Source organism: Rhinolophus ferrumequinum, chromosome 9, assembly GCF_004115265.2.
Source record: "Rhinolophus ferrumequinum isolate MPI-CBG mRhiFer1 chromosome 9, mRhiFer1_v1.p, whole genome shotgun sequence".
Classification (NCBI taxonomy): Eukaryota; Metazoa; Chordata; class Mammalia; order Chiroptera; family Rhinolophidae; genus Rhinolophus; species Rhinolophus ferrumequinum.
The window spans coordinates 9,815,598-9,835,737 of record NC_046292.1 but is presented as its reverse complement, the minus strand read 5'-3'; the positions used below and the strand labels follow the sequence as shown (position 1 = coordinate 9,835,737).

At 47.5% G+C, this 20,140-nt stretch overlaps 1 protein-coding gene across 5 annotated transcripts in view; it reads right to left on the bottom strand.

Moving 5' to 3' along the window:
- Positions 1 to 20,140, bottom strand: part of KAZN (kazrin, periplakin interacting protein) — a 1,005,443-nt gene that overhangs the window by 268,278 nt on the left and 717,025 nt on the right. The gene's annotated exons all lie outside the window — the stretch shown is intronic.

Sequence of the window (20,140 nt, the reverse complement as noted above, 5' to 3'; positions counted from 1 at the left end):
TTAGAAATGCCCTGTGTTTGGTTTAAGGCTCTGTCGTTGCTGTCTTGAAATTCTTAATGCTTTTTGAAACAGGGCCCCATGTTTTCGTTTTGCGTGGTCCCTCAAAATACACAGGGGCTCCTGTATGCAGACCAGGGTTGGCTTTCTTCCGAGGCCACTGACAGGGCCCTCAGCCTGGCTGATCTTTCAAAAAAGTTGAATCATTGATAATGATGCCTCTGTTGAATTAGTTCCCCTCGTGGTCTCCCATAGCCACTGCCCTGGTCAGGCCTGACCGTTTCTTCCCTGGGCTACTGAGGATTCCTGGCAGTCCGCCCTCCCTCCCGCCCTTCCTTTCTCCAGCCTCTGCCCGCTCGGAGCCCTCCGCAATGGTGTCGGCAACAGGCTAATGTGGGCACAACTCCAGGGGGTGCCAGTCATCTAGAACCCACAAGGCAAGGTCCCCAGGAGCGCCCCGGAGATGTGCAAGGCACAGGCCCTACAAAACGGTTGTTAATCGCAGAACAGCCAACAACTAGTTATACTGTAGTCCAGGTAGCGCGCGGTGCACTTTATGTGCATTTGCACAAATATTTCATCATTATAACAACCCCAAAGGCAGGTAGTAGAGTTACTGTCCCTTTATGGATGGGGAAGATGACACTCAGAGAGATTAAGCTGAGCACTCCAGGTAAGAACAGGGATTCCAGAGGCCAGATTCCTGGTCCACAGGCCAGCGTGGTTGTGACTGTATCTCGACTTTGGGCAAGTTATTCAACCTCACTATGCTTTGGTTTTCTACTTTTAACATGGGAATAATAGGAAAAATACCCACCCCCTGGTGTTGTAAATCTAAGGATTAAGAAAGTCAATATAGATAAAGTACTTAAAATACTGTTTAGTACAGGCTAAGTACAGTATATGTGTTAATCCATACACTGGCTATTATTAATATTAACACACCCAAGGTCGCACGGGGAGAGAGTAGGCAAATAGAATTAGAACCCAGAGAATCAGAGCTCCAAGTCTGAGTTTAACCACCGCTCCATACCGCCTTTCAGGAAGGGAACCAAGACGTGCCAATGTAGAAAGACGTCTGCAAAACATACCTAATTCAGCTAAATCCAAAAATGCTGGAGTCAAGAGTCAGAAATTAATAAGCAGAAAAACATGATTCAAAATGTTGACTCTTATCCCTAAATGTATGCTGTTCGTTAGCTCAGAAATAGATCATTTCGAAGCACTTCTAACGGCACTTCACTGTTCACTAGAAAATTCACCGTGGCATATTTCTGTGGAGCAACAATATCGTTACAATATGAGATGTCAGCACAACATCGTTCCATTAAATGTCTTGCAGGAGCGCAGGGGAGAGTGCCAGGGTTATGTGAGAATTACAGGGTCTGCAAATTGTTCAGGCACCGCTGTATACAACGGTATTTTTTTGCCCTCCTTTATTCTGATTGAGTGAGTCCGGAAAGGGAGTGAGTGAGTGCATTTTAAAGACAGGCATCAGGTTATTTAGATGCCGGGCACTGGCCTTTCTCTGTAAATGGCAGATGAAAATGAAATGCACTTACAGTGGTTCCTTATTTGAGCATAATTTTCTTGCAATCCTTTCAGGGTGCCAAATCACACGCCCGGCTTGGCCCAGTGTGCAGTTTCAGCTCTGTGTGCTCACAAGAGGATGTGTGATTGAGGAAGTGTGGGCTCCAAATTATCTCCGATCTCAGTGAAGAATGGATCACTCCAATGCCATATGCAAAAATCACGCTGCTGCTTCCCAAACTACAGAAGTCCTTGAAACAAATGACAGTACTGCCCAGCTCAGAAAATATTAACTATAGCGTTCCTGATGGGAGAAAGCCTATGAGCTAGAATTGTTAATAATTATCAGCAAGTACTGAAGGCGCCCAAGACATAAATGACATCAGATTTAGCAAGTACATCGGTAGACTGTTTAAGATAGAGATGGGGAGTCAAGCATGTAGGAGCTTGACGAAATAAGTGGTTTAATAAGAAGAATTAAAGTTATAATAATAAGAAGTCCCTTTTATTGAGCACTTTCTATATACCAGGCATTTTGCTGAGCACGCTACCCATGGGATGTCATTGGATCCTTACCTATATGGATCCTGCAAAATCATCATTACCACTCTCACTTGGCAAGTGCGGAAACACGCTCAGCGAGGTTGAGGAATGTGTCCCATAGACACTAAGTGGCAGGGGTGAGGTTTCGATCCAGATATAGCTGGCTCGAAAGCTGTCTCCCATCTCTTCGCAGTGCCCTATGCTATTATTATTTTCTCTTAAGCCCAGCTAGGCAGTGAGAAACATCGCCACTCCTACACTAATAACAATAAAACAAGGAAAGCAATTTTAAGAGCGGAGAGCTGAGTGTAGTATATTATTTAACCTTCACCACACTTCTATAAGATAGGCATTATTTTCATCTCCATTTCAGAGAGGAGGAGACTGAGGCTTAGAAAGGGTAAATAATTTGTCCTGGGCTATACGGATAGAGAGGTGACGAATAAGGTCTGCAGCTGGGCAGATGGAGAAAAGATGGGGAGCTGATGGTCAAGGTCAGGGCAGGGAGGTCCCTGGGCATGGAGAGCAATGGAAAGATCCCACAGAGGAGGTGTGGCAACTTTCTACAATGCCAGAAGACCGGACCTCTCCTGAGATGTCCATTCTGTCCACTGGATAAGACCTGACAGCCATATTTGTTCTCCATGACACCACCCTCAGGTCATAGCTGATTGGATCCCGGAGGAACATCTGGCACAAGCCTTCCAATGAGATTCTTTCTCTCAAGAACTTGAGCTAAGAAGCACAGAGCGTGGCACTTACAGGGTGCTGAGTTTGGTCAATGGCTTGAGACGATAGAAAAAGTCTTGCTATGGAGGTCCATGGGGCTGTCCTGCTTCCCAATTTTCCTGAGGCTTGGCTGTCAACATTTTTTGGACTCCATGAGACACAGCAATATTCCTCCAATGAATTCCTTTTTCTACTTAATTTAACTCACATAGGTCCCTGTTACTTGGAGCCAAATAAATCTTAGTGAACAATCTCCGCCGCTTGTCAAGTATGTTCTAGGAGCTTCACCTCCCAACATACCTCTAAGGTATTACCTCATTTTACAGCTTAAAAACAAAAATGTAAGGAGTCGAGCTTGAAATCAAGATGCATTACGCTTCTAAAACTGCGTCTTTCCAGTTGCCTGGAGAGGCTGTTCTCGGGCTTGGTGATACCATTCCAGTGCTGGCACTTATGTCTGCCCATCCCAGAATCACCCTTCCTTATTTTGTGTCTTCCTGAGGTGCAGGAACAGTAGTTTGAGTGACTCCCCAGAACCCCTCTGTGGTGGTCAGTGTCACATGTAAACTTGGCTGGTCCACTGTCTCCAGTCCTGCAATCAAACACTCCTCTTAAGTGTTGTCGTGAAGGTCTGTTATAGATGTGGTTACAGTCCATAATCAGCTGACTTTAAGTAAAGGACACTTTTATACCTAGATAATCTGGGTGAGCCTGATTTGATAAGCCGGAGAGGCTTTACGAGCAAAGCCCAGGCTTCCACAGTGAAAAAGAAATTCTGCTGTGGCAGCAACTTCATCCTGTGCCTGAGAATCCCAGCCTGCCCTTTATAATGGCCTGCTCTGCAGACTTCAGACTTACTCTGCAATAAATGCATTGCCTTGCAATAAATCTCTTAATAGACGATATAGTAAGATAAATCTCTTAATACAATCTTGTGTATCTTCTACTGGTTCTGTTTCTCTAATTGAACCCTGACTGGCACATGCTCTTAGGAGCCCCCTGCTGCCCACAGGTGAGGACTCACCTTTAGGCACAGTCTCTACCCAAGTCTCCAGCTTGGTCCTCATGGCCCAGATGTGTCCTCCTCTCCCTGGCTCCAGACTCAGCCTCATGCCTTCCACTGCTATTACACTTTCCACCAAGCCAGGTCTCTCCTGCTTTCAAGCTCTTTCTATCAGGAACGCTTCACCAAGCCTACCTGCTAGAAAATACCGTATTTTGCCGTATATAATGCACACTTTTTTTGCCCAAATTTGTGAGGAAAAAAATAAGGATGTGCATTATACATGGGTAGTATTAATTTCATATTTATACAGTAAATGTTTTTTAATTCTTTTATTTATGCTTATGAATTAAAAGTGTAATTCTAGAAATCAGTAACGATATTCGTAGGCAAAATAATACCCTGGAATATGTTAATTGGTTTTGTTGAACTTACGACAGACTTCTTGGCCTTCTGTGATGCGTAAATATCATAAATTTGTTACCAGTACATAAAATTTCTTGTACCTTGTGTTTTATAACTATTTGTTACATAAAATTTCTTGTACTATATGTTATAAAATAAATGCTAAAATGATTTATGATACAAGAAACAAGTATCTAAATATAAACAAATAAAAATTTGAATTAAAAAATTAAAACAAAAGATTTTTTCCCCCTGAAAGTTTGGGCCAAAAATGTGGGTGCACATTATACAGGGAAAAATACGGTACCTACCCCTCAGCTAGGACTCAGCTCAGGCACACCTCTTCCGTGAAGACTTCCCTGACTTCTTTAGATAAGCCATGGTGCTTTTCCTTTTATTCTCAGACTGACAGCAATGGGATCATTTCTTAGCATTTTCCTGTTTCCTTGGCTTGGTAATTCTTGCTCTGAGGACAGAGACTGTGTCTTTTCACCTCCTATCTCCAGGGTCTAGCTTGGAAGCTGGCACATAGATAAGTTTCTGTTCAATAAATGCATGGATACAGGGATCAGGGCGTAGAGTCCTGGTTTTGCAGAACGGATGTTCTGGAGCTGAAGGAGGGTTCTGGCTTCTTCGGGTCACCTTGAAAAGGCCAGCTGGTGCTTATCAGTTCTCTGCACACACGCTCTTCCTCTGCAGGGGCTTTGTCTGAAACAGGAGCCCTGTTGGTGAGAGCTCTCTAGCTTCTCCCCGCCTGGCTCAGGCCTCCGTTACTAGGATAGATTCCTGCATGACCTTTAAGTTTAAACTAAATGTTCTGATCTCTCCCCAGACAGGTATTAGCTGCTGGAATTGGCATTTTGCAGGGACTATGCCGAGCAGCGAACTCCAAATACCGGCCCCATCACATTCTGACACGTTATAGCCAAGCTAAACTGGGGCTGCGCTGAACATTTCAGGGCCGGGAAACTAAGGGCAGTGTGTTTCTCTTTTTCATGCTGGCGTCCCTCCCGAGTTGTTTGAGACGCCCATGTCAAGCGAAATGAGGCCTGAGTCCTTAGTGCCGCCTCTCTCTGCTGGGACTGCAAGAGGGAAGAGGGGTACCGGCGGAGGAAGTTTAGCAGGGCTGTCAGGAGAAAGTAGCCGTTTGGAAGACGCTACCGGCCGTCTGCCATCATCTGTAATGAAAACATTTGCAACAGGCTGGCGGGGCTTGGGGGTACCTCCATTCTGGGAAAGCACCAGTGGCCTTACTCAGGAAATGTCCTAGGAGTTCCTAAATTTGGACTCCTCCGATTAAAGGGAAAAAAAACCTAATGAGATAATTATCTCCATGGAAACCTAAGTATATTTGTTATTGCTTTTATGAGTCTCTTCAATTCCCCAAACGAAGGAGCACACTTTTACCCCGGTCCAAGTTTGCATGGGAGGCGCGTCTCCATGAGGAACTAAGAACCTTGAATGAGCAGTGAGCAGCTCACTTACAGGTAAGTATGTTTGAGAGTGGGAGTCTCATTCCCGGCCTTGTAAGCAGATGCTCGTTCTGACTAACAATAATTTTGATGCTGATAATAGCAAACACGGAGAGAGCATTCTGTACGTGTGCCAGACACTGCGTAACCCTTTGCAACAGGTCACGAGGCAGGCTTCCTTCTCATGCTTGTTTTGCAGATGGGACACTGAGGCTCAGGGATGTGAAGGACTTGCCCCGACACAGATCTCGAAGTGATGGGTCGTGACGGGAAGGCATACAGCATGGCTCGGGGAGCTCAGCCCCCATGTGCACTACCAATTAGTGAAGATTTTTTTATTACTGGGGATTGAATTCATAATAATTAAAAAACAATAACAATAGCTTATCTTTATTGAGCATGTTTATGTGCGAGGGATTGTACTGAGTTTTCCCTGCATGAGTTTCTCTGAAATTCTCAGAACACACCGTAAGCAGGGGCTGTGGTTATTCCTATTCTACAAATGAGGAAACTTGCTCTCTCCACGGGTTTTAAGGTACAAACTATTCCTGGGGGAGCTGAATAGCCTCCTCATTCACATCCAACCTTGAATTTGCCTGAAGACTGAGAGACCCACCTCCTGTTTGCAACCTCTGGTTGCAACATCTTCATGAGCCATTGTAAAATTACACCAAGTTGCAGCTGTTCCCTTTGCCTGCCGATCCCGCACTTTGCAAAGACTGCTTAGGCTCAAATGTTTGTCCTTGTAAATATTCCCTTCCTGAAGTTGACCCTGTGCTTAGAGCACACAATAATTCGTTTTGAAATCTGGTAGTCAAAAAGACGTCTTAAAAAGGCAGGTAAGATTTCTCAGGACGTGAAAGTGAGGTTTCATGCGTGATACTGCATGTTGGTTACTCTCAGGCTCTCAGGCCCCACCCCCTCCACCCAGCATCCTCTGAACCCCCAAAACCCCAGGTGCAGGCTTGCAGGAGGTCTTGTGCTTTTCCAGAACACCAGATCCTCTGGGCTTCTCCCCTTCTCCATTTCTATGCGTATGTCAGATAAAGAATACTTTTGAACTTTAGAGTTGTGTTGGTTTCTACCTCTGTCAATAGCAGAGTTCAGGACTCAATCCACTCCTGGCTGGTGATCATTCATCATTGTCCCTAAATTGTCATGCTCACAGTGTGTTAGGCTCTGTGCTAAATACTGTATTTTAAAATTTCATTTTGCTTGTGTATCCTTAGTATTTAGAATAGTACTTTCTTTTAATTGCTACACGCCTGTGTATCATGAAGGAGCTAAGTAGCTTATTTATAGTATCTCGTTTAATTCTCACAGTATGGGGCAGTTTCTAAAGATCTCAACTGAGATACAATACTATCACCATTTGACAGATGGGGAAGCTGAGGCTCCAAATTCAGCAACTTGCTAAGGTCATGTAGGAAGTGAGTGAAAGGATATGGGTTCATCCATTCACTCAGCAGATGGTTTTCGAGCTAACAAAGGAATAAATGGACACACTACCCAGCTCTCCCATGGACTCCAAAATGGAGGAGAGACACTGATAACCTCCAAATAGAAGAGGGATCTGATGGCTCAGTTGGTTGGAGCGCGAGCTCTCAACAACAAGGTTGCTGGTTCAATTCCCGCATAGGATGGTAGGCTGTGCCCCCCACAACTAAAGATTGAAAACGGCAACTGGACTTGGAGCTGAGCTGCGCCCTCCACAACTAGATTGAAGGGCAACGACTTGACTTGGAGCTGATGGGTCCTGGAGAAACACACTGTTCCCTAATATTCCCCAATAAAATTAAAAAAAAAAAAAGAGAGGGATCTGTTGGTTAGAGATACATGCTGGGAATTAAAACAGGGTCTTGTGAGAGAAGAGAAGTCAGGCTGGGGAGGGAGGGACAGGCTGGCCAGGGAAAGCTTCTCTGAAATGTGATGTCTGAGCAGAGACCTGAAAAATGAGATGGAGGGACCTGTGCATAGAGCGATGATTGGGCAAAGGCTTCCAAACAGAGGTAATCACAAACAGAGGTATCAAGTTCAGCGTCCTAAAGAGGAAACATGTTTGGTTCAAAAAAGCATGTTTGGCTCTTCTGCCCCCAAACCTTTCCATATTCTAGAGCTCTCGCTTCAGATATCTACAACACTTGGGTTAATATCAGGATCTACCTTCGTGAGTTTGTTGGAAGGAATTAATGAGATAAAAGTAGTCAAGCACTTAGTGAGCCTGACACAAACTAAATGTTACCTGTTATTTGCACAATAAACATTAACCCCAGATACACTGCCGTTGGCATCAGCAAAGGAGGAGATCATTTATACCCTACCAGTAGCCTTGCAATATCTCTTACAGATGAGTAAACTTCTTGCATAATGTTTGCGTGTCTCCACTTTGGGAGAGGTCACTGGTAAATTGGCTGCCAAAAAAAGGAAGTGGACCGAATTCTCTGTTGAATGATCAAGTTATTTAGAACACACAGTGCCTTAATCCTGGGGGGATAAAAATAGCAGAACCAAACCCTTCCCAGGAACTATTCAGAGAAGAGAGGCTGTTGAAAGGAAATTAACAAAGTGCACAGCAGATAATCAATAGCAATCAGCCCAGGAAATAAAAAAGAAAGCGGTTGCCCTGCAGACCTACATCTTGTTTGTTTAATATTTCTTCGAGGTCAGGAGCCAATGCCAATCCATTATAGTTCTCAAACTCAGAGGTAAATATATTCATGAGCTTCCCGCAGCAAGGGGCGAGCCCCGTTTGTCATCCCAGGGAGCAGCACGTGCAAAGGTCCGGGAAGCTCTGGGAGAGAGCTCCTTGGAAGCTTCGGACTGTACCTTCCACTGCCATCGGTTGGGAACCTGAAGGCACCAGGAAAGCCTCAAGGGGATGTCGGAGGAGGCCACACTGCCTCCTAGTGGCGGGACACACAAAATGAGTGATAGATGGTGTGGTCGGCATTATTTTGGACATTAGATGTGGTGGGTTGTGTTTCCAAAGATGAGTATGACAATATTTCCCATCCCACGTGTTCTTTTGAGATGTGTCGCCCTATCAAGAAGTAGACACTATTTCCCCCTGACCTTGGATCTGGGCGGCTCCTGTCCCTTGTTGTGGCCAATGGAACAAGGGAAAATGACACTGGGTAACTTCCCAAGTTGGGGTCTGAAGAGAGCGGCAGCTTCAACCTTTGCAACTGCAACATTCACTCTCGGGATTGACTACCACGACCAAGGAGCCCAAGCGAGTCACGTGATGAGAGGCACATGGAGAAAGAGAGAGGTCTTGGGCTCCCAGGGGTCCCCACCCAGGGGCCAGACACAAGAGTGAAGCCAGGTTGGGCATTTCAGTCCAGCTGCCATCTGAGTGCAACCTCATGGGAGACCCCTGCTGATGCCCCGTGGAGCAGAGCTGCCTAGGCCCGCCCTTGCAATCTAATGACCCACCAAATTGTGAGCAAATAAAATGGTTGTTGTTTTATACCACTTGGCTTTGGGTTTGTGATGTGGTCAAAGAGAACCAAACCATCAGCTAACGAATGTGGATGGTGTGTGTGAGACTTGGGGGCAGTCTGAGGGCCCTGTGAGGATGAGAGGTTGTGACCAAAAGGGACAGCATTGTTCCTTTATTTAGTATGAAGCCCCTGCCTTCAGGGGCTTTGTCTTCTCAAGTTCCTCTGGGCTCAAGAGGGCCGGGAAGTTAAGGGAGCCGTTTGTAGCTGGATGGAATCGAGCAGTCACTCACAGGAGCTTAACCAAAGGTTTCTGAGCAAACCCGGATATTCTGTTCCAGAGCAGAGGGAAGCATTAGATGCAGTCACAAGAATATCGGGCATCCTTCTGGGAAGGCTGGCTCCACGAGCACAACACAGACTTCCGGCCCTTCGGAGCTCACATTCCATGGGGTGGGGAGCAGGAAGAGAACAAGACAAGGCAGATAGGATCACTGCAGCTCTGGAGAGGCACAGAAGATCAAAGAGGGACACGTGACCGCAGTGCCTGGAAGGCGCTGCTTTGGCTAAGGTGCAGGGAAGGCCTGTCTGGGCTAACAGAACTAAGACCTGAGTGACAGATGACGGCGTAGAGTGATGAGAAGGGCTGGGGGGAGAGTCACCAGAAGGAAGAGCAATTGCAAGGTCTTGGAATGGGCTTGGCTAGTTTGAGGGGCAGAAAGAAGGCCCTAGAAGGAGGCAAGGAACTAGTGGAGAAGTGTGAGGCTGGAGACGTAGGGAGGGGCCAGACCACATGGGAGTCACAGGGACCACCAATGGCGCTTGACGCCTGTCCTGGAAACAACAGGAGCCTTTGGAGGGGGAAGTAGGGCCTCACAGTGTTCACACCCAAGGAGTCCACGGTCAGCGAGGCCTAAGTTCAAATCCCAGGGCTCTCTCTTATCAGCTATATCACTGGCGGCACCTCTCAGAACCTCCGTTTCTTCATCAAATTAAAGGAATAAAGAAAATAAATGTCTATTTCTAAGAATGCTTATGAAAACGAAATGAGGTATTGCGATTTGCTTAGCAGAACGCCTGACCTGTGGTAGATACACAACAAACGGTAGCACTTAGATATTTTGGGCGGCAACTATATAAGTAGGTTAAATTCTGTAAGAAGGACAAGTACTCAAAGGAGAGCTGGTCTATGGTCCTAACGCAGAGCACTGGGCCGGGGTTACTTGGCGCAATGACAGCAGATGGTGAAAAGTGGGGTCCGGGTCACTCCCTGTCATTGGACACATTGGTCTGTGCCACCTACTGGGAAGGACGAGACCTCCCCGCACGCGTCACTCTTCCTTCACTTCATTCCTAAATGCTGAGAGCAGATGACTGGGGGAGGATGGTGGCGATCACAGAACAGTGTCACCCAGTGGCTCCCTGGGGAAAAAATGCCTGGGTGTCCCCAGCGATGGGGAAAGGGCCAGCGACGGCTTCCAGGGACCGTCTTAGAAGGACCCTCCTTCTAGCACCATTTTTTCTGCGGTCTTGGTCACAGGGTACTTGAGCTCTTTCTGAGGATTTGGCTGGTGGGGATCTCATGCGCATAATGAACTCGTAACTGATCACTTCTCCCCGCTTCACGATGGAGATTCCAGGCTGAGAGTCAGTCACTGGCTGCTCTACTGGTGTCGCGAGCATCGGGGCACCAGGGAGGTGTCCTCATGAGCCTCTTGGCACCAGCTTCTTCTCTGGCCTCTCTTTGCCTGTTGTCTGAGCTCTGTGTTCGGAGCTCAGGTTTGCAAGTTCTACCCTCTCTTTTATCCATATGGCACGGTGTGGACACCGAAGCCACGCTGACCCGGATTGTCATGGTGAGCCCTTAGCTGGATGACTGGGGCTGTGGCTTATTATTATTCTTGTTTTTGGTTAAATTTGTTTTTTTTAATTACGGTTGACATTCAATATTATTTTATATTAACAGGTGTAGCGCCTCGTGGTTAGACATTTATATAATTTATGAAGTGATTCCCCCGATTAGTCTAGTCCCCACCCGGCACTACACACAGTAATTACCATATTACCGACTATATTCCCTGTGCTGTACTTTACATCCCCACGTGGGCACGTTAATTGACCGTCCTTAGTGTCTTTATCTGCCAATGGAAGAGAACAGCGTCCATTCCCCTGGAGGGCCACTACAAGGCTGAATTAAGGGCATGCCCATAAAACCCTGAGCACATTGGCCACCTGGAAGGCACTCATCAAGATGGGCTGTTATTAAAGCCATTTCTATGATATTGCTCTGGAAATACAGATACAGGTTACCGAGGACTCTGATATCGGAGGAATTTGAACACTGGGGAAGAAAACAACTCTTTGGTCCTCACTCTCCATATCTGTACAATGGGTGACACCGGCTGGTCCATGTTGGAGGCTGCTGAGGGTCAAACAGGCTGCTATACAAATTAAGGACTGTGGACTGTAAGGTGCCCTTGAGTCTCCTCAATGCCCCAAGGTGTCTGTAAAGCAGGGTGTGCCTGATGTGGTGGGGCACAGTGGCTCTTTTGGGATCTGCTGTCCTCAGAACTGGAAGCGCCATGAGGGCAGCCACACATTCACTTTGGACCAATGGGGCTGCCAAGTGAAGTGCCAGATATGTGATGGACTCTTAATAAATATTGTACTATGAGGGAGGGTGGCACCAGGTAATCTGTCAGAGGTGTTAAATGTATTAGGACTCTGGGGCAGACAGTCATGATTTGCAGATCATAGGTAAGATCGAGAATCTGTTTAAGAACCAAGAAATGGCAAAACGAAGCATGTTTTGAGTGTACTGTGAGAAGGTGGCCGGGAGGAAATTGAACTCCAGACCATTTGCTGTGTCCCATGTATACAGGGCACTGGGCAAGGGGTTTTATAATATATGTCTTCTGTATCCTTCCAACGAGCCTGCAGGGCTGGTGTTATGATCCCATTTTACAGAGAAGAGAAGTGAGGCTCGGGGAGGTGACCCTGCCAAGCTCACACAGCCAATAAGTCACAGAGTTGGGATTCTACTTCCTTTTGGACTCTAAAACCACTTTTCACTCCCTGAACTGCCTCTCAGGGGACAGAAGGGTGAAAAGAGAAGAGGGAAGAAGGCTGGGGACCGGGGAAGAGGTAAGGTAGGCTGAAAAAGAAAGGAAATGGTATCTTACTTGTGCTGGGTCTCCAGGAACTTTGATTGACCTAATGCAAACTCAACGATGGCAGCACTCAGGTGGACCGCAAGAAAAGGACGTCCGTATTGGCAGGAGTGACAACAGGTGGAGGGCCCTCGAAGCGAACCACTTTCTCATAATTAGTGTCGACAGCTCTTCCTTTTCCTGTTTCCTTGAAGCTTCCCTCAGCGACATGAGGCTGGAAAGATGGCGTGTTTTTTTTTTTTTGTTGTTGTTGTTGTTTGGAAGGGAGGAAACGGGCTGGGCTGGGCTGGCTGCAGCTCCCAGGGATGGCTGTGCTAATTAGGAAATGCAACCATGAGGCCCACAGCCAACGGGCGCCATTGGCAGCTTTGTGACGCTAAATTATGCCAACGGGAAATGGGCTGCAAAGGAGTGCCAGCTTCAGTGACTTGTAGTCTCCAAAGAAGCAGAAGACGGAGGAGGAGAACTGGTGGCAGAAGGAATCTTAACTCCTTTCTGTCTCCCTACGGCATTGCCCTGATGAAGAAACTGAGGCTCAGGAAGGCCATTTTGCCTGCCAATGATGGAGCTGAAATGATGAAAGGATGGGTATCTTTCTCCCTGGGCGGGGTGGGGTGCCTTAGTTTTAAGTCTCCGTTCTCCTCATGGAGAGGACTTATTGAGAAAAAGGGGGAATGCAGGATAAGAAGGGAAATGGTCAAAGACTAGATAAAACCTGGTGTAAGACTTTAAAACCAGATCATGTCTTGCTTCCTGCACCACGTTAAATATTCTTTGTCATATTAGAAAGAATAACGATTCCTTCCTTCCCTTCCTCCTTGGCATCTCAGAGATGCTGTCAAACTTTACGGCTGTCAATCTTTGTTTCCAAGACCAGAATATTTTCGTATCCTTGGTCTCACTTATCCTCAAAACAGTCCTTTAAAGGAATTCGGGGGGCAGTATTGCCATTCCTTTATTAAGCCTTTAAGGAAAAGTCTTCATTGGGGGTCTTCCTCAGAGGGGCCTTCTCTGACCACCAAGCTGAGAGACGCACACTCTCACCCTTATGACCCATAGCCTTGTCCCAAACCCAAGACATTCACAGTTACTTCTTCAGCATCTACTGATCCCACCAAACAGTTAGCAACGAGCAAGTCTGTAATTTATCACTGGAGCCCCACGGCCAGCCCACAGTGGATGGCCAATCTATACCCGCTGAATGAATGAACAAAAGAAGGACCGGCTTTGATTTCATTCATTCACTTCAACACCAATGAAGAACCTCTCCTCGGTAAGACATTATGCTGGGGACCTGGGAGGGTAAAAAATCTGACCATGATACAGTTCCCACACTCAGGGGACTTTCCAGACCTGATGTCAGTCACCTGGTTCTACAATTCAAGTGGGGGTGATATTGATCATTCTAGCCCAAGAGGAAGCCAAGTGCCTTCAGCAAGCCACGTTTGTCAGGGTCGAGAATTACTGATAACAGGGTCGATCGACCCAAAGATGCTTTCCTTCCTGTTGCTGGTAATGAAGCTCCTGGAGCAAAGGGCACATCTGAAGGGCTGGGCCTTCAGGCAGACTCTTTTGATTGGTAATTAGTTAATTCACTAACTCAAAAGTTTTTATGGAAAGTCAACTGGCTGGGAAGAACTCTGCCAGGCTCTAGGGATGAAGTGGCTGCACATTGGCCAAATTCAACCCTACATGCTGGTACTTTTCAAATACTTTGAATGCTTTGCCAGGGATGGAAAAATTAGGAGATTTTGCATGTCCCACCTCTCCAGCTTCTCTTGAGAAAGCAAACCATTGAGCCATCCTGGGCCTGCAGTTCCACAGGCTTGCCACTAGCTGGCGCTCCGTGGAAATGACTTCCTATGGCTGGGGCTAGCTCTTTCTTTTCATTCGTTACTCCTAACCAACTTCATTGGTCTCCATTACCTACCAGGCTTCCACAGACATCGGATTGGCGTTCCATGCTGCTCTAAGATTATGGACAGGTCAATGAGGAACGGAGACTACCCTTGAGGATCTCATAGGGAACACCCAAACGGTGCCCCTCACTCCAGGGGGGTCACCCCCCAAAATAGGAAGGGCAGGGAGACCATGGAGAGCAGAGACCACCTGAGATCCTAGGTTTGTTTGAATCTCATATGCTTTGCATTTTATCGCAGAGGTTCAGTCTCAGGCAACCCCTTGATATGCTAGTAGCATTGGTTCAAGTACAAGTTCTTGGTACTGCAATTCTTAAAGTGCCTCTGTTCCTACGTGCATAAAACGGGGTGATTTGACCTCCGTTTACAATATTACAGGATTGTCACAGAAATTATACTCATCCTGCACAAAAAGCTTACAAGTGCTGCACAAATGCGAGTCTTATTCATATCTTTACCCGTTCATGGATAACAAATAATTATGTCTCAAAATAGCGGTACATAGCGAAACCTCATACCCAGATGTTTTCCCCACCGTTATTGTTTTTTACTTCTGATTATAATAGGGAATCTACACTCCCTACAAAACGGGCAGAGAAATTCATACTGCAGGGAGAATGGATTCTTGGACTTTCTAATTCTTTTTGCTCTCTGATCATTAAGAGATAGTTAAATCTCGACGGTGATATATAGGTACATTAGGACCAAACCAAGGCTAAGGCACATAACTGGTCCCTCTCTGTCTGGACTTGGTCCTTCGCTTGCATAAAAGGCTTAGAAAGGAAAATTGAACTTTGCAGGCACCTTGGTAATATTCTCTGGAATGAAAGTGACATTTATTTCCCCCTGGGCTATCACTCCAGTACTGCATTCCAACACCCTGGCAGTTCAATTAACATCCCGGAGTTCCCGCCCCGGGAGGGCCTGCCCTGGCTCAGAGTGGTCACCTTCGGCCAGCAGTGGCTGAGGCTCTTTCAATGGCAGCCACCTGGAGCCTGTTCCTGTCACCTGGCTACACTGAGGCCCCTACGGCTCCCGGCCACAAGGACCAAACTAGGAAAGGCCTGTGGAGAGGACCCCGCCAGGCAGAACAGGGCCTCCCACAAAGGCATTTTCCCTGCGGGGTCTGGCTGCTCTGAGATACTCTTCCAAGCTGGTTGTCCCAGAAAGGACATACTTCCCGGTCCAGCTCTTTGACCCCTGTAGGTTATGGGACCCTGTGCGGAGCCAAAATCCTAAGTGAAAACTGGAGTTCTTACAACAGCAAAAGCATAGAGTCCCCAGGCTTTGCCTATCAGCTAAATGAAATCTCCAGGGAAAGAAAGGCTTGGTTCTCTCTTGCTCCGTGGGATTCAAAGTTATCTCTTTTCGGCTTCTCTGGGTTTCGGCCTTACAGATAGAGTTGTCAGGGTCTGTTTGTTCCTTGGCTGTGAATTCTGCTCAAGAGTCCCTCTCACTCAGTCATCAGTTCAGGTGGAAAACAGAACAGACTCAAATACGTGGTGGGAGAGATAAGAAGCCTGCTATTGTCAGGCAAATCACTAATGTTCCCCCACACTAACCACGCTTACATCATGTTTAACTATTCACTGACCGCAGTCGACAGGGGCTGCACAATGCAAAAGGCAAGAAAACACAGAAGGTGCACCCATTCATTCCGCCTGCTCACAACCTAGGGTTCCTTCTCATTTAAGATTTGGCGCTGAGGCCAAATCTTCAGTGAGTCCCCCATCTCTATTCCTCACCCCCTACCATTGAGTTAGTCCCTCCGGCCCTTATTTCCCCCTAGATCTTGTGTGTTTTCCCATTGTAGCATCAACAGCTAGAATAATCGCTAAATGTAGTGAGCCTCACTGTATACAAGCACAAGGTGGGATAAGCACTGACAGCTACCATCGCATCCAATTCTCATGGTGATTCTATGTGGAATCATAGGGATCTTCCGTTTACAGATGAGGAGACTGAGGTTCAGAGTGGTTAAGAGCAAGGGCACAGCACTCACTATGCCACGGGGCTTCCCACTGTGCGGTGTTTGCACTTGCTGATGCCTCTGGATGGTGAGCTCCAGCAGCGGGGAGCTGGAGCTCACCCCTGCATCTTTGTCTTCCCAGATACCTGCCCGGTACACACTGGGTGGTCAGTAAATGCGCTGATATGGACCAGTAAAGGATGCAGCTTATCAGGGCTACCTCCTCCAGCTGCCTGAGGCCTTTCTCTGTGATCCCAAGGCACTAGGCAATATGCTTTTATTATAGGTTCCATAATACAAATATACCAGGATGATGGCATCTTTCTTTTATTCTTCCTTCCTTCTTTCTTTTCCTCCTCACTTCTCTCCCTCCCACTTTCCTCCCTCCCACTACCCTCCCTCCCTCCTCTCCCCTTCCTTCCTCCTTTCCTTTTCCTTCCTTCCTTCCTTCTTTCCTTCCTTCTTTCTGTTTATATTTCTCTGGGTTGTGAGTTTCTCAAAGCCCTTCTGTTGTCTTTCCACCTTCTATCTTGAGTGCCTGGCACGGGGGGAGGGAGGGGACAGCTAAACAACTTGTCTCACAGGTAGTGGCTTCTCGGAGCCTTTTTGGGAAGGTTTGTGAGACCTCAGCTGGTTCAAAGAGAAGTAGGGCCCCTATCAAATAGCAGTAGCTGCCATGAGTGCACAACTCCAGGGAACCCCATTCTCATTACATTTGTCCTGACAATGGTGCCCCTTAGAATTAGGCAGTGCAGCAGCCCTGAATTCCAGGGAATGGGGAGCAGGCACTGTAGAAGTGAGGGATCCACTCTGCTTTTCTCTGTGAGCTCTAGTCCAGTCCCTTGAAATCTGGCCATCTTTCTGTCAGTGCTAGCTGTCTGGAGGGTACAGGGCTGGGAGCGCTTACTCGGCCAGGACGGGGTCTAGAGAACAACCATTCTCGGTCAGGGGCCTGCAGAAGTGGGAGGTGGCAGAGAGGGCTGCCTCAGCCCAAGAAGACGCTCATTCATGCAAGTGATGAGCAAGTCAAAATCACCTGGAGAGCCTCTGAAGACCCCCGGAGGAGAGTGAGCAAGGATGGACGCATCTTAACGCAGAGGGCTACTTCATTAATTCATCTGTTAAACAAATATTTGCAGGCTGGCTACAAAATACCAGGCACTGTTTTGTGTACCAGGGATGCAGCGATGAGCCAGCCCAACAAGGTCTTGCTTCTCAAGGAGCTTGTAGCCTGGTGGACTGGGTTAGAAAGCGTGACTCTAAATGTGGGTTCCAGGTCACAATGATGCTCTTTTACAACAACTTGGATTTGCTTTAACTGGACCTTGACTTCATTCATGCGTGCAACAGATACTTATTGAGTGCTCACTCTGTGGCTCAAGCAGGACTGGGTTCTGCTCACCGGTAATACCCAGTAATATTACCTTTCTTATGGGAGGAAAGGGGCCTCTATCTACAGTTCTGAATGTGGGAAGGCTCGTCCCAGATGCCCCTGCTTCACGGAGAGAGAAGAATAATCTAAGTTTTGCTATCGAAGGAAACATAAGGTCTCTGTATCAGAGAGCATGCATTCGTTCCTCACAGAGCATCTTAGCAGCACTGGTTCTCCTTGCCCCTGTCCTTCATGTGGTGACAACGTGTGGGCCAAATGTCACCTGCATGTGCAATGACTGCAACATATGGGAGGAACCCCGAAATTATGAGCTTACTCGGAGCTTACACAGGGTAGCCTGGAGGGCTGCCCCATCTCCTCTCTGGAGAGAGAAGCCTTTATTCTCTAATGTAAACACATCCTCTCTGGGGAGAGAGAGAGAAGGTCCCTTGGTTTTTACTGCCCTTAGAAAATAAGCACATGTCTCTAGGGAAAGGAAGTCTTTAAATCCTTCCAGACCAATACACAATCTCTGGCTTCCAAGGCACGTTGGCCACTTAATCATCTTTTGACTGAGCTTGCCAGTAGCAAGCCTCGACCGCAGGGAGGTATGAAAATATTCATGGTCCCACATAATCCTCACTGTGGCACTTCCTAAACGAAAAGGGCTGTTCTAAGTGGCACACATACACGCCAATGTAGAAACTCATTTCAGCTCCACAGCAACCCCACGAAGTAGGTATTCCTGTTGTCCCCATTTTACAGAGGAGGTCACTGAGGCCCAGAGGATTTTATAAACTTCATTCAAAGCCACGTAATGAGAGACTTGGGCTTCAAACCCAGGTCATCTGGCTCCAGGGCCCTTCATTGTCACCACTGTACTGGCTCCCTTTATCCCTGCTAGTCGGTTTTGGGGGTTTGGATGGGAAGGAAAGTCATCTGCCACCTGGCACCTCAGCGAGGGCTTGCACCGATTGAATAGAGAGTGTGCCCGCTGATGAGAGTCTCCATTCTGGACCCTTGGGAAAATGCCGTGGCTTTTCCCATCTCTGAGCAAAGTGAGTAAGAACAGCTATCTCTGCAGCTTTTTATATTTTTTTAAAAGAAAATTATGCTATAGAATCAGCTTCCATCTTTCCCTAAAGCCATCCGATAGCATCACCTGTGACACATGGATCCAAAGCCAAATGGTCGGTTCCCTGCCTTTTTACCCTGAACACCCTGTCATTCTTCTCCAATGGATTCCTAATTCTGAAAACTTTTGTTCCCTAAACTGTGTTTATAATAATATGTTTCCCCAGGTTCCGTTCGTCGAGACAGCTCTGTCTCCTGGTGACAGTATGGGGTGAGGGGGACGGAAAAGAACTTTGCAGTTAGGCCTGGATGTGAAGAACTGTTGATCGAATTATTTTTCCCCACCTGTGTTCCCCTCTTCCTCCTCCATGGAACGGAGTTAAGCAGAGTACCCACCTCTTAATGCCCAACAGGCTGCTCTCTGTATAGTGCTTGGCACCGTTCCAGGCACATGGATGTGGAACCAAGGGTAGATCTTTTCAGCGTTACTGTGGTCAGACCTACCCCCCACCCCCACACCAACGAGCCTCTTTCTCCTCTGCCCTGAGAGATAAACTAGTAAAATCTGCATGTGATGAATGGGATTACTTCTCTGGAAATGAACCAGCCACAAACTGTCTATAAAAGTGGGGCTTGATGTTTTGGGGAATGCCCTCAACACCAGTTGAGGTGATCTGGGTGTCCTCTCCAGAAGACAGAAGTGGAATGGCGTGTGATTTTTGTAAAGACAAGCATTGCAATTGCACTGCACCCACCTGGAGGAAGTCTGCGTGCTCGAAAGGAGGGAGGTGGTGGGCCTGGAGCACAGCAAGAAGGGAGGCAGAGAGGGAACCTGTGGCGCCCCTCCCGACCCCACAGCCAACATGATTCCTAGGGTCTGGACCCTCCTGGGACTGCTGGCTGGGCCTGGCTGCAGCTCAGTGACTCTGGCTGCGGGACGTGGGACTCTTCTGACACGTGACCCTGACCGAGATCTCAGAGCTGTGCTGAGGCTCTTCCTACTCAACCCTTCTTCCTTCCCCCTTTCCTTTCACAGGTGTCAGCCCTGGTCTGAAGGCTCCTCCTACCTCTCCCTGGCTCCTCCCCTCCATCTTTCACAGGCAGTTTTCCAAGTAACTCGCCTGCATTTCAAATTCCACCTTAAATGCTTCTCACTGACCCACACTAACACAGTTTGGGTGAGAGCCCACCTCGAAGGGGCCAGTCAGCTCTGGGCCTAGAAAACGAGGGCCATATCCCAGATTGGGGCTGCACTTCCCAGAATTAGACAACTCCAGGGACCCTGGGGGCAGGGCCAGCGGTTACCCCCTAATGACAGCTCTTTCTTCTTTCTCTGAAGGATCTCAAAGCCAATGAATGCTTCTTCCGTTTCATCTACAGCCAAGATTTGCAACTGGGGGTGAGTCTCCCCCGCTCAAGTACTCAGGGTGCACTTGGCCAAGACTGGAGCCGTTTTTGATTGTCACATTGAGGGAGAGAGAGAGGGTGCTATTTGGCATAGTGGGTACGGGCGGCGG